This window comes from Amblyomma maculatum, chromosome 10 (assembly GCF_055883805.1).
Source record: "Amblyomma maculatum isolate TAMU_Amacu chromosome 10, ASM5588380v1, whole genome shotgun sequence".
Lineage (NCBI taxonomy): Eukaryota > Metazoa > Arthropoda > Arachnida > Ixodida > Ixodidae > Amblyomma > Amblyomma maculatum.
The window spans coordinates 21,146,947-21,161,844 of record NC_139353.1 but is presented as its reverse complement, the minus strand read 5'-3'; the positions used below and the strand labels follow the sequence as shown (position 1 = coordinate 21,161,844).

Sequence of the window (14,898 nt, the reverse complement as noted above, 5' to 3'; positions counted from 1 at the left end):
AGAACAATCCTGTGATCCAGACGATTGAGTTGGGCTACACCGCTTCCAGCAGCGCGGGGCTTAAAGTCAGGAAACGTCTCCGCCACAACATGTACTCGATGATGCAAGCCATTGAGTTTGTTTTGGCGTTTTGGCCCACACAGTTGGCAAGTTAGGAGCCGAAGCATTTGAACTGTTCAAAGGAAGCACATTCTTTCGTCGAGAACTGGGCAAGGCTGGAGCAAGCAGTGGTCATCCGCCGACACTGGCGTTGATAAGGGAGGCCGAACGCCTCGTTGAGGGCTACTACTTTCGGATTACGGGAGTAGTTCCTTGACAAAGGCCGGATCCCGGCCGAAACGTCGGATTAAAGTTTACTGCTTTTCCACCGTGTGTCACCTCCTTTACGTTTATATATGTATATATTATATTCGCTTTCACGGAAGCCGAATAAACCAGGTTTGCAGCCTTAGGTAATAATTGGTTGATAGGAAGGGAAAGGCCGCTTGTTCCCGTAGATATCTCAACCGCGAGCCGTAAGGAAAGGGATGATGGTGGGAGTGAAAGTGGGAAGAGAGGAAGAGGAGCCGTAGTGGAGGACTACAGAAAATTTTGACCACCTGGGGATCTTTAACGTGCGCTGCCATCACACAGCACACGGACGGCTCTTCGTTTCGCCTCCATCGAAACGCAGCCGCCGGCTGTCGGGATCGAACCCGGGTACTCCGGCACAGTAGTCGGGTGACTTACCACTGCACCACCGCGGCGGGGCTTGCAACCTTAGTTCTAACGCATTTTAGAGGGCAGTTCTTATGTGTCCGTTTGGCTGTTGCGACGCGTCGCCGTTGGTGCGGTTATCGTTGTTGTGGCTGTAGAAAGAGGGAAAAGAAAATGCACGGGCCTGCTACTGGCTCTGTAGCTGAGCCACATCCGCTGCCTCGTGCGGACAGAAGATATTGATTGATTGGTTTATAGGAAGGGAAAGGCGCGGTAACTGTCTCACTTGTTTTTCTGTGGACACCTCAACCGCGCTGTAAGGTAAGGGTGGAGTGAAAGGAAAAAGAGAGAAAGAGGAGCCATAGTGGAGGGCTACGGAGTAATTTCGACCACTTGGGGATCTTTAACGTGCGTTGACATCGCGATTGGGCTGGTACAGGTGGGTCACCGCCGCTTGCGGCGGGGGCTTGCCTGGCACCAAATTTTTATCTGTTCTAGGCCGTCATTGCACACGCCACCGCTGGTGGTGGACGACGGCTCTTGTTGCGGCGCGCGTCTTTCTTTCCCTCTTCTTTTTTCTTCTCTATATCTTCTGTCTGCACGAAGCAGCGGAGGTGGCTCAGCTACAGAACCAGTAGCAGGCTCGTGCATTTTCTTTTCCTTCTTCCTACAGCCACAACAACAACGTTGACATCGCACAGCACACGGATGTCTCTTCGTTTCGCCTCCATCGAAATGCATCGAAATGCAGGTAGGACAGAAGAAAATTTTTTTTAAAATTGGTTCACAGGAAGGGAAATGCACAGTATCTGTCACACTTGCTCTGTGGACACCTCAACCGCGTCGTAGGGAAGGGAGCAAGGCGGGAGTGAAAGTGGAAAGAGAGAAAGGGGAGCCGTAGTGGAGGGCTACGGAGTAATTTCGACCACCTGGGGATCTTTAACTTGCGCTGACATCGCACAGCACACGGACGCCACTTCGTTTCGCCTCCATCGAAACGCAGCCGCCGTGGTTGGGTTCGAACCCGGGAACTCCGGCACAGTAGTCGGATGTCTTACCACTGCACCACCCTGGCAGGGCGGACAGAAGAGAGAAAGGAGAGAAGAAAGAAAAAAAAGAGGGAGAGAAAGACGCGCTCCGCAACAGGCGTCGCCCACCACCGAAGCTGTGGAGGGTGCAATGACGGCCTACAACAGATAAAAATTCGGTGACAGGCTAGTCCCCGCTGCAAGCGGCAGTGACCTACCTGTCCCAGCCCCATCAGGGCCAGGAGCAGCCACCCTCCCTCCTCCGTTGCCGGTGTAACCGAAAGAGAGTCACGGGCTAAGCATAATTTCTCAAAATGAGAGAAAGAGCCTTGAGCTCTGCGCCTTTCGATCCCCCCCATGGCTCTTCTTTCTCTTCTTGTGAGCAGAATCTGAATAAGATGCAGCGAGACATTGCCGCTTAGTTCGTTTTGGCGCTTGGAAGGGTTGCTTTCGCTTGTATTTCTTTCAGTAAACAAACACGTGAACGTCTCAAGCAACGATCATTAAGATAAGAGCAAACGACGTTTAGACTAATGCTTGTGAAGCAGTCCAATATTACCCATATCCCACAAACCTCAGTGCTATAGGCTCCGCACGGAGCCCATAAAGAGAATCGTGTCCATTTCTTTCGTTGTTATCAGAAACATGAAAGGATGGTCTACGCGGAACACCGTAAAGCGATCCAATTCAACGGCGTTAACGACCATGCCAAGTGTTACCGTAGCGGATGCGGCTTCGGTGCCGTTCTCGTTCACCTGGATGACAGTCTGATGAAAAATATTGGTGACCTTGGGACGTTTATCCAAGAAAATTCCCGTCAGGTCTGCCAGGTCATCCTCGAAGATGTTTTCCACGCCCATCCCTCTGAGGTTGTCCTCCAGATCCAGGCCGAATTCTACTTTGAATTTGGGCACACTGAGCATCACGAATGAATCCTTTTCGAGGCTCCTAAGCAGCGAATTGAGGGTGTGGGTTCTGATATTGGCTTCCAAGAAGGACAGTCCTTCGACGTCGTCCGGAAGGAGGATGACCATGGAAAACTGCCCACCTCGATACGGCATCTCGAGGGCCCTGCACTTCAGCCTGTCAGAATGACCCACCCTGAACATCGACCCCTGGTACATCATGTAAACCTGCTCGCGGTTTCTATTGTCTAGGTGAAAGTCCTGGAGCTTCGTCTCTCTCACGTCGAACATGAACTGCCAGGAAGCTCTCATGTAGATGGCGTTGATCAGGATCAGCACAGTGTCCGGGTATAGACTGCCAATAGGAAGCAAGTCTCGTATTTTCTACTCAGTCTGTTCGTACACCCAGTCGTTGATGGCTAATCTAACTGCCTCGCTCTCCTGATAGAAGTCCACGGACTTGACTGTGGCCAGGTAACGACTTTCCAAAAGCGAGAGGTAGTCGGGCCGAACCTTGAGCGAGTTCGCGCTGTATATCCTGTTGGCTATGCGGAATGTGACATCACCGGCGTCGATCAATAATTTGCTGAGGACTTCGGCAAATTCCTCGTGTATCCGCTTGTCGTCTACTCTAGTATGAAGCACTTCAGCCAGTTGCTCCGCCGTTTCGTTTCGGGCCCCGACGAGGAGCATACAGAGCGTTATACCGACGCTGAAAGGTGAAAAGGCGATGTTCTGTCCTTTGTTCTCATAGACCAGATCAGCGTACAGGTCCAATGAAAACTGGAGCAATTGGTAGCTCAGCGCTCTTGGAAACATGGCCCGGCACTTCTGAAAAAAAAATGAAAGAGGGACACTGAGCGTGGAATGAGACTTTGAAAACAAAGACTGGCAGTGAAGTAGAGCTAATAGTAGTCACGAGAATAATATTTTAAAGTAATATTCTAGAAGCATGCAGCCTTGGCTGCATGTATTGTTTGTCTGTTTTTTACACACATGTAACTTTTTGATACCACCTATCGAATGCGAACCCTAGAAATTCTGGGTTACGCAATCAGAAATGAAATTTGGGCTTTCGGCAAAAAATATGCTTTTTTTCTCTTTCTTTTCTCTCTGCGCTTTAAATTTGGCGCTAATGAATATCTTCTTTTTATTCCTAAGATACCAGTTTACTTGCATCATTAATTGAATTTCCAGTCATGTAAAATACATTAATTGAAACACGTGAAAAAGTTTGTTTGCTCACGTCTTATAGTTGTTGAGAACAATTAAGGCACTTAATTTTCCCCAAATGGTTCTTATTTCGAAAATGCAGCCTAAGGGTTCTGAAAATTTCCACCACTAGCTAGACATGACCACGAAAATGGTCAACAAGCATTTTACAGTCATATAGAATATCGAAATATGATGTATTTTTATTAGTTTCGGTTTTATGGCGTTTAACGCACCAAAGCGACTCAGGCTATGAGAACTCTGGAAATTTCGACCACTTGGGGATCTTTAGAGTGCGCTGCGTGGCGCCGCACAGCACGCGGCTGCCTTGATTTTTGCTAATATCGAAGATTCGATGCCACATCCTTGAGTACACGAATAGAGCGCCCTAACTAATTCACCACCATGGCTGAGATGATGGTGTATATTTTTAAAGTGCATATTATTTGCTTTTCAGAGGGTTCGTACAGCTGAATTTTTTTTTTCGCAAAACGAGAACAATAAAAAAAAAATGCCTACTCTGCCTCGGCGGTTCAGTGGTTACAACGACTGACCACTGACAGCGGCTGCCATGCTTCGATGGCGGCGAAACGCAAGGCAACTGCGCTCTTCGCTGTGTCAGCGCACGGTAAAAGGAGCCTGCAACAGTTTTAGATTTCGATAAGTTTCGAGCGTTGAATGATTATTGCTTGCAGTTTAAACGTGCTAAATACCTTGGCGCTAGCGTTTGAAACAATGGCGCGAATAACAATTAATGCCGCGACGGCTATCAGGCTTCACACTGCACAGCGACTTGTGGGGGAGAGGAGGCACATGATTACGTCATTGAACGTACCGGTACGTTTCCCGCATACACGCTGTTGACGAGGAAGTAAAAACAATACTATCGAAAGCAAGTTTTTAGAAACGTCGTGAGGCAGCGCAGGATGTGGGCGAAAGCAGCAAAATAAGAAATAATAACCGTCCGTGACGTCATCATCGAGCTTCGCCGCAGTCCTACAGTGTTGTGAGGACAAGCTGGAGTTTTAATCGTCGATTACATCATCAGTTTTAATTCTAATGGAAAAACGTTTTGCAAGCGTTGCCTACAGCCGATATAGATGTGAATCCTTGAATATCCCGTAATTCTCGAAAACTGATGGAGCTGTCTTTTAAAGAAACCCTAATACCCAAAATTGTCCTATGCCCTGCACTGCGGCGTCTCTCTTAGAGCTCTTTTCGGACGTTAAGCCCCACAAGATGAAAGTCATAACAAATCAAACTCTCTGCAATTTCCTGACTTTCTTTTCAACTTCAGCACAAAAAAAAAGAAAAAAAGAAAAAGGCAGCTTTGAAATCGCGAATACCCAAAGTTTGGTGATCAAGCTGAGATAGGCGTCCGGAAGGAACGATGACGACTACGTGAAGAATAAGGCTAATGCAGCCAGCACTATGAAAGAACGTTATCTTGGTGTTGCGAATCGTAATTCGCGGCCACGATTGGCATATGTGTAAATCGTGCCCTTTGCTGCTATAGATCGGCGTACCTTGCCTCGTGCCAGCCGTTCCCCACTGATTCTTCGTTGCTCCCTACATTGAACCAGTTCACCATCTTATCTGGTTCCCAATTGTGCCAGGTGAGGACTGGCGGTCATCCTGAACCGCGCCGTGACTACAAGACGTAGGCCGACCACGAGAGGTTCGCCACATCATCACATCCCTATAAAAGCACCGCCTGGCATCACACCCTCGAGATTCGTGGCCACGATTGGCATCTGTGTAACTTGTGCCCTTTGCTGGTATAGGCAGCCATTTTGTTTCTTTGTTACAAAACGTTTCTGAGCCCAGACACTGCCAATCCACATGTGCCTTGATATTTGCTTAAATGGGCATTGACGAGATATACCAGGTTCGATCCCTGGTTCTGCCGGGCACCCACCGGTTTCCTATGGGTACAGGATTCCCCCGGCCTGGTGATCGGCTCTTCTGGGGTGAGTACTTGGGGAAAAGGGGCCATATGGGCCAAAGATGAATAAAAAATGCGAAAAGTATAGTGCTCGCATTGGTTCATTTTGCCTAGTCGAACATTTCACAGCTCCCGTAATTTTATTTATTTACTCTACTGTAAGACCTTACGGGCTGCTACAGGGTGGCAAAATAAACAAGAAATACATAAGAAAGGCACGCACATTACTACAAGAAATACAACTCTAGCTTTTTTCTCGAAAGCCTCAGTTGAGCTGGTGTTATGAAAAATGGGGGGGGGGGGGGGGGGGGTTCAGGTTATTAAATTCAACAATGGTTTTCGAAAGGAACGAGTATTTGAACAGGTCAATTATAAGTGTGTACGGCATAATGGCGAATAATGGATTAGTATGGGCTGATAATCTTCCTGGGGGTCGGATATACAGAGTAGGGCCTAATTAAACTTATTTTCACGGAGCATGTAAGGAAACTTGAGGCGCGCTATTTTTCTACGTGTGGCTAGTTAAGGTAGTTGAGCTTGGATGCGTAGAGCAGCCACTGACTGTGTTTTGCGGTAAGCGGAAAATATAAATCTTAAGGCTAATCTTTGCACCCTCTCAAGTTTATTGATCTGGTACTGGCAATGTGGGTCCCATATAATACTTGCAATGACTGTTTCGAATCAGAATCTGGCCTTGTACGTAAGACTTTTTTCGCAATTATGCGGTCCCTGTGTAATGTTCTTACTCCGTGCAGGGGACGTGTAGGCAAACTGGGCCCAAAGTTTGACGACGTGCTCACAAATATGCCACGCTGAAACCACTACGTAAAAGAAATCAGTCAGGAAATGAACAGCGTAAATAATCGAATGTCCTCTATGGAATAATGTCTGAACGATGTGTCGGGGCTCAAGAACGGCTTTGGTACAATGAAAAACGCTGCAGGAATGTAAGGTGAACATTCACAAAACAAGTAATGAATTAATTGGTGTAGTATAAGACATTAAAAACCGCATGCGAAGAAATAATTTGTCTGTGGTATCCCTGAAGCGGAACGAGGATATGCGGAAATTATATCTAGATACACATGTTGGTATTTAAGTCGGCGACATCGAAAGAGCTCAACGCTTTCGGCGGCCCATGGCCATCGGCCGAATAATGTTAAATTTCTTAAACTTATTTATTATTTATTTATTTATTTATTTATTTCATAAATACTTCCGACTGCCCTTTGGCGGTCAAGGCAGGAATGCATAAGGTAAAAAAACAAATTACAAAGCAGTAACAACAAAATAACAGCAACAAAGGGCGATTACAGTACGAGGACATAAATTGAACAAGACCAACGGGAAGCAAAGGAAATACAGGTAAATGTTAAAAATGTTAAACAAAAATGTTAAATTATTAAAAATCAAAGTTTTAAGCAATGGATCCAAGTTGAAGGACGTCAAAACACCGAACGTCTAGTTGGATGAAGATTTTTATCGCAAAGTGTTGTACAAAAAAAAAAAAAAAAAACAAAAAAAAAAAACGCGCGATTTTGTCGAGGTGTTTCGCAGTGAAAACAGCCGGTTTGGTAGGCGTTACAACAAATGCCACAAACTGTGCTATATCGCACGAGCGCGAAATCCCCTTGATATTCCTAAAAATGGTGTATGTATCAGATAAGAACACACACTGACGCACACGCACACACACATGCACGCACACGCACACGCGCGTTTCTCTGCGGAACGTTAACATTTTGCGAAAACGCGGAAAATTATAGCACAATCTGGATGAACGTCGAAACAATGATTCTGGCAACGCAAATGTAGTAAACTTGCAAATATACCCCACTGATTGATTTAGGCGAAATTAATGTTTGTTTCTTATAAGACATCATTTCAAAAGATGACTGTTTAACATAAATAATGAACGCCTGCTTAGGCTTTTCCACGCGGCACGAGGTTTATGTCATTAAAATTACGAGCGTACTTAATTACATTTATTCTTCCCTTCAGACACAGCTTGATTATAGCTGTCGAAAGTTCGCGGAACGGTCCATTGCATCCCTCCTAGATTAGTCCGTTTGCCACACTGAGTAGCGATGAATTATGGCGCTTTCTCAGCTCTCGTTGAATTTCATGAGGTTCAGTCAGCCAAGGCAAGTCCGTAGTCGATCGTAATTGCTACACTTTCTTTCCGCCACCGGATACCATATGTTTGTTATAAAATTTTCTTGCAGAATACGTACCTAAATAGAAACTACTTCACCCTCCTTAATCATTCCCCTCCCCTCCTTGGGTTGTGGGAATGCTATGAGATACTGTTTTCTCCACATAACTGTTTCTCGTTTACCCTCCAGTACCCATGCCGTGCTCCTTACCTGTTGTCAAGAGAAACTGACCATCCAGCGCGCAACTGGTATAAATATTTACACAGAGGTAGTCGCGAACGGCTGTATGGAGCTGTATATTGCGCAAATGCGCAGCCTGTCTGGACGTAGCAGCCTACGCTCTAATGAAAAAACGCTGGTCTACAGATCGGCGCCGTTGGCGAAACTCAGGCCTTTGTCTAGAGAATTTCAAACTACTAGGCACAGGGCCTCGCAGCTGAGGCAGCACTTTTCGTCGGGGATAATACAATAAGCAACACATGCGGCGCGCAGCAACGCACAATCATTTCCTTGTGCAGGCTTCGGAATTTCCTTGTAAAATGGCGCTAATAAAGGGAAATCCTTTATTGGTGAGGGAAATCCTTTTTATGGTGAGAAAAATTCTTTATTGTGTTAACGTGCGATCACGAAGAACTGGAGGATTCGCTGGCAGCAATGACAACACATATGTTCTTCGGCCGTTGAAGAGCAAATTCGTTGCCCATGTCGGCTGCACTCATTTATAGGTTGATGAAGAACTTTCGTAGTGAGGCTAGGAAGCCACCTGCTGTGGTCTGTTCTGAATGGCAGAAATATTCGAGATAAATCTGCTCCAAAGCCGCACAAATATTCGTTGCATTAGTCTCCTCCGAAGGAAACATCGACAGAGGGCCCTGCAGAAACGACAGGTGGGCACAAAAAACACACAAACGCGAATAATGCAAAAATGAGTACTTCTGCAGGTCAAATTCCAACCGTTCATTGGCACAAGATGTACATGACATGTAATACAACTGCTGGGCGTACCTGGTGCCGCTGTTAGGGTGTCGCTCTGTATGGACCCACTTCGATGTTGGGCTCTGCCATTCAACGTTGGATACTATATGAGCAGAACTAACGCGCCTACAAAGAACTGAGAACCTCGATGGGGGTGTAGCCGCAAACGTGCTCGCCACGAGATGTAGTGCAAAGGCAAAATAAGCGATGGTCGGTAAGGGTTACAGTTTGGACTCCAAGAAAAAGCAACAAAGCAGCGAGAGGCAGAACGTTAAGCGAGCGGATCAGATTACAACTCTGGTGGCATAATGTGGCCGCAACTGGCATATATAGGACCGGGGTAATAGTAAATATATTCGAGAAGCATTTGTCTTGCAGTGGATGTAGTCAGGCTGGTGGCGGTCATGATTTTAAGTTGACTTTTGTCGCGATCACAACAGCTTCCTCATTCCGAGAAACAGGCGATGCTTATTGCAGTAACAAATCCTTGGTTTAACATTAACTGCGTGTTTTTTTTTTCTTTGACGATGCCTTCGAACTTTTTGGTAATTGCAGAGAGTACAGGAACCGTAACGATTGACTCGTGTGGAGCACTTCGTCGAAGACTCACGGCCACACAGTGTTTCAGTGTTGCTTTCGAAGTAATGGCTTCATCTCGCGAAAGTGTGAGGAACTTGGCTTGGTTTAGCTTATGGGGCTTAACGTCCCAAAGCACATCAGGCTATGAGAGACATGACATTGTATTGGAGGACTCCGGAAATTTTGACAATGTGGGGTTCCTTAACGAACACTGACGTTGCAAAGCACACGGGCACCTTGCTTCTTTCCTCCATCAAAAAGCGGCCGCCGCTGCCAGGATTTAATGATGCATCCTTGGGCACAGCAGTCAAGCGCCATAACCACTGCACTGCTGATGAGCTTGAATAGATGGTCGAGGACCTCTTGATGCTCCTTCAGGAAATCCGTATCTAAGGTTACGTCACCAAGGCACCGCTGGAGAACTGCAGAACTGGCACGACGAGTTCCCGCTGACCTCCACACTCATGGCTCATCGTCCTGATGACGTAATGAAGTGGCCTCCCTCCTATTTTGCGGATTTATGGCCGTCTCATGTGGTTGTCACCTTCTTGAGATGCGTGACGAAGGGTCTACTTATGACGGGATAGTCTACTCCAGTATAAACCGAATTAGAATTGTATGGCCATCATAGCCTCTGCCAGGTGTGAGGTTCTGGCTTTCGGTTTATTCGTCCGTCTCGACGTCGGGTTACACTCAACATCGAGCGTTGGTAGTGCGGCTGGGTCTCCTCGTTGTCATTTGGCGCGGCAGCGTTGTCATCTCTAAAGGTGTGCTGAGACGTTCTCACATTGTTCTTCATCGGCAGTATATCCTCGCAGTGATGCGACAGGTCGTGCCTTTACGCCAAGCATGCTGGTTTGGCAAGTGATTTGAACGCCACTCTAGTGGCGAACCATGGATCTCCTGCGCGGTATCCACGTCAGTTGCTGAAGACCTGGTTCAAAAAAAAAAAAAAAAGAAAAAAAAAGAAAGAAAGAAAACCATGCAAGCTTGAAAAAAGCTATGAGCAGAAAAATGTTGCGGTAAGCCAAAAGTGGCACCGTATGTACACAAGATCGCCCACAATGAAGAAGAGATACGATCTACCTACCCTGTTTTCTGCTCCTCACAAGCTCGTCCATCTTTGTTCGCGTATAGTGCCGCTGTTAAATGTATTCTTTGATTGGCAATTACATGAAACAAATTTTGCTTCTAGGTTTGTTGTCAAGAGCATAGGATTCTGTATACTTAGTGGCACTTAGTGGTAAAAATCTACCAGGGGTTGAGAGAATGCCCTACTGTCACAGTTAATGCCCTCGAAGACATGTTACTCCATTCCTATTCGTGTTTAGGATGAAGAGAAGTTCTTATTTTGCGAGCTGATATATCTTTCTAGTCGATTACAGACGTAAAGGCTACTCCAATATGATGCAGCACACATTATCCATATTCAACAATAATCTGGAAGTATGAATGAAAAACACTTATTGGTGCGAAAGAAACACTACGACAGCCAAAGCGAGACCTCGGGTGGCCGTGACTACGCCGTGAAGAGGTGTAGCTACGGTTTCCTCATTAAGAAATCAGCCTGCCATGGCATTTGATTTCACGTTACCCCTATGCCACGGGCAGGAGCTTCCGACTCGGGTCGCTCCTTTCATATGGGAGGGTGATATCAGAATCAGCCTGCCAGAACCGTTTGCATTCTCGTTACTCCTACAACACGCAGGCACGTTCACACGGCTTGGTTGAAGCGTGACTTTATGGGCTGGTAGCTTACGCTCTCGCGTCACACCCTTAAAGGATGAGCTTAAGTGTCCCCAATAATGTAGTACCTTACACGCATAGGGCGTGATAGGGGAATAATGTAGCAGGCAAAAGAAGCTTCCGCCGTTGCTTACGCAATTAAACTAGGGTTAAACAGAGCTAAACCACAACTAATTTTTTTTCTAATGTTTTTTTTTTGTCTATGGTGCAAAACGCCCATGTAAAAAAATTGATTTGTTCTTGTGCCTAATCTTGTTTCAATTGATACTGAAGATCTGTCTACACTCAGGGACATAAATTCTAGTGCTTGGGGAAAACAAACCACGTACTCAGCAAACACGCTTTTTCGGCTTAATGAAGAAAAATACTTCCAATGAAAAACATTAGCGCGCAAAACCGTGCGTTAATTTGAAAATATAGAGATATGAAATGAAAGCTGTTGACATTTTGTTAGTGTGATAGATTGTGTAATCACGCGCTGAGTCGTCGGTGTGCAACAAGAGAGCATGCGCCAGTTTAGTGCCGGTGTTTGCACCAGGTGCGCGTATACCGGCCGCCGGCGTAGGTATTTGGGCAGCGGTATTCTTCCAATAAAACGGTTTTTGATTCCGTGCAGGTCGACTCGGCGTCACTTCATAATTGATAGTAACCGCATTTTTTTCGCTGCTTGATGTTCGCATAGCTTTTTGCAGATGCTTATACCAGCAAAACAGTACATGCCGCCGATACTCCCCATGTTTCCGGTATGAAGATTATATTCCAGTGATGAAACTCGTGCAAGTGAGTTTCTTCTACCGTTCGAGGTTTAACGTAAGGCTATCATTATAATTTAAATAACGAAATTGGTTTTGAAGAAAAACAGATATGATCTCGTTTTTATTTATTTTGGCTCAGGCGGCACTTGCTTACCCAGACTGGATGAGTTCTCTCAAATAAAATGAATGCTTACAAAAGCTATTAAAAATTCAGAGGTGCCGAGATATTTGAAAGCTAACGTGGTCCTGAAACATTTTTGCCGTATATATAGTACTCGCATAACGATATATATATCGAAATATATATATATATATATATATATATATATATATATATATATATTGTATTTATACACGCCTAACTACTGTTGTTTTGAAAGAATAGCCGTGGAATCTATCAGGTTCTTTTTTATTTTATTTTTTTGTTCCAGCATTCAGTGCTGTCGTCGCTTTATTGGTGCCTTTTTGCAATGTCTTCACATATCTCCGTAGCTCTCTGACGCATTTCTAATGTCAGAGAGAAAATTCGTACGACGGAGCTTAAATCGCTACTCCGCGCACCGAGACAAATGAAAGTTCATCCAGGGTTATGCACCGAGCCCATGAAAAGAACCAGGTTCCCCTCCTTCTTCCTGATGAGAAACATAAAAGGATGATCAACGAGGAACAGTATGAGCTCGCGGTTAGGGCGGCTGTACTTGTTACCGAGTACCGCAGTAGCAGCTGCCGCCACGGTGCCATTCTCGTCCACTTCCACTAACGCCTGATGCACAATGCTGCCGACCGCCGGGTTTTCATTCTTGAACATTTCCGACAAGTCCGCCATGCTTGGGTCGAACAGATCGTGAACGCCTAGGGCCTCCAGGACATCCTGCACTTGCATCTTGCTCCCAATCTTGAACTTGGGAATCTGGAGCAAGACTTCTTGGCCCACTTTAAGGCTGTCGAGGAGAGACTCTAAGCTACGTTCCGTGATTCGCTCTTCCAGGAAGGACAGTCCATCGAGGTTATCGGGAAGAAGGATTACCATCGAGTATTCTCCCCCGCTATATGGCATTTCCAGGGCGCCGCACTTCAAATCATCAGAATAGGCTACCTCAAAATACGACTTCTGGCGCATCATGTCAACTTTCCGAACGTTCTTGCGGTCGAGGTAGAAGTCAGCGGGACGCGTTTCTGTTGCTTGAAATGGATACATCCAGGCAGCCTCGAAGTAAATAGCACTGATCACGATGAACATAGTTTTGGGATTGATACTTCCGCGTTCAAGCAGATTGGGAATTTTGGATTCAGTCTTTTCGGAAACCCACTTATTGGCTTCACGCCTGATGGCTTCGGCGTTTCTCTTGAAGTCAACTGACTTGATGCTGGCCCCATAGTAATCCTCGAGGAGGTACGCGTACTCTGTCCAGACAGGGTACTGGCGTTCGCTATACAGTCTGTTGGCTATGCGTAGAGTCACTTTTTCGGTGGAAAGGTCGTTGAGAGCTTCATAAAACATGTCAACATTACCTTGGCTTGGTGCGACATGTAGCACTTTGGACAGTTCCTCGGCAGTATTGCCGTAAGCCCCAGCGAGAAGCATCGAAAGTGCAGTAGCGATGCTAAACGGCGAGTAGGCGAAGTTTTTGTCCGGGTTTTCTTTGGCAAAATGTATGTAGAGCTCCACCGAAATGTTGAACAGATAGTATCCGATACCCGGTCCATGCATGGCTTTGCTATGTCTGAAAAAGAATAGAGAGGTGATCATAAGCTTCGCACTCCATGTAAATAAACTTTATAACGCTGTCAAAGCTGGATATAATTAGATAAGACAAGATGTGCTCACTTTTATGTTTATTGTTATTGAAGTTCTGAATCTCGTGGAAGTATATCGCCTGGATCATGGGTTTGGGGTTCAAGACATTGTCAGTAGAGCGGGAAGAAACGTAAAGTGAGGTAGAGAGTAAGCAATGCTGTAATAGTAGCTAGTTGGTTTTTCATCTTCAGGTAGGCGCGCTATACTTTGGCACAAAGACGAATTAGAAGAAACATGACAAGGTTCATGCACGCACCAGTCTTGTCTTGTTTTTTGTAATTCGTCCTTGTGCCAAAGTACAGCGCACCTACCTGAAGCGAGTAACCCGTTCGTTCCGACTAGCAGTACTACGCGTACTCGGAGAGGGGGATGAAGGAAAAAGAAAATGAAACTAAAACCCAAGCTTTATTAGGCATAATGATAAAAGGATATCCTTGTCTGCTATCGCTGCCTCTTATGATTATGCATTCCGACCAACAGGCCCAAACCAATATTCTAGTTTATCAGGCTCCGCAACGAATGCGGTACCTATAGCCGATAGAAGCATGATGTGAATAATGTGAGAAATTGACGCGGAAAATATCCTTTCAGAATCACCTATTAGCGTTCCATGATCTCGAACTTATATTTACCTCTTGTGGCCCAGTGGTGCTTACAAAAGCATCATGTCGCCTTACGGTCACCTTATATGGCAGACATATGTTCTCTACTACAAAGTGTTTCTTTGCTCCGCGGCATCAGAGAGTCCTCCGCGAGCATGAAAGCGCACATCAGAGTCAGCCCCCATACCTCTACGTTCAATCAGAACACCACACGCGCGCTGCATAGATGAGAGAGAAGCACTCCTGCGGCGAAGGCACGGAAGCCCGGCAAAGCAAAGTTTACAGATGCAGCCCTTCAGACATCGTAGTCGCTATCCATGGCCAGCGTAGGTAATTGTACAATGCAGGCTGTAAGCACAGCCATCGTGCGCATCACTATGAAGGTTAAAAAAAAAGACAGCTATCGCACTCCCAATGGTCTGCAGCCCGGGCAGGCAAATAACCTGTACCTTAGCCGACTTCAATGTGACCTGCCGGAATGAGGAAGATGGAAGCACATCC

At 46.0% G+C, this 14,898-nt stretch overlaps 2 pseudogenes; both read right to left on the bottom strand.

Annotated features, from left to right (window-relative positions):
* Window positions 1-2,305: 2,305 nt before the first annotated feature.
* LOC146175797 (iris pseudogene) lies at window positions 2,306-3,448 on the bottom strand (annotated as a pseudogene).
* A 9,126-nt stretch (window positions 3,449-12,574) lies between these two features.
* LOC146175796 (iris pseudogene) lies at window positions 12,575-13,708 on the bottom strand (annotated as a pseudogene).
* Window positions 13,709-14,898: the final 1,190 nt, after the last annotated feature.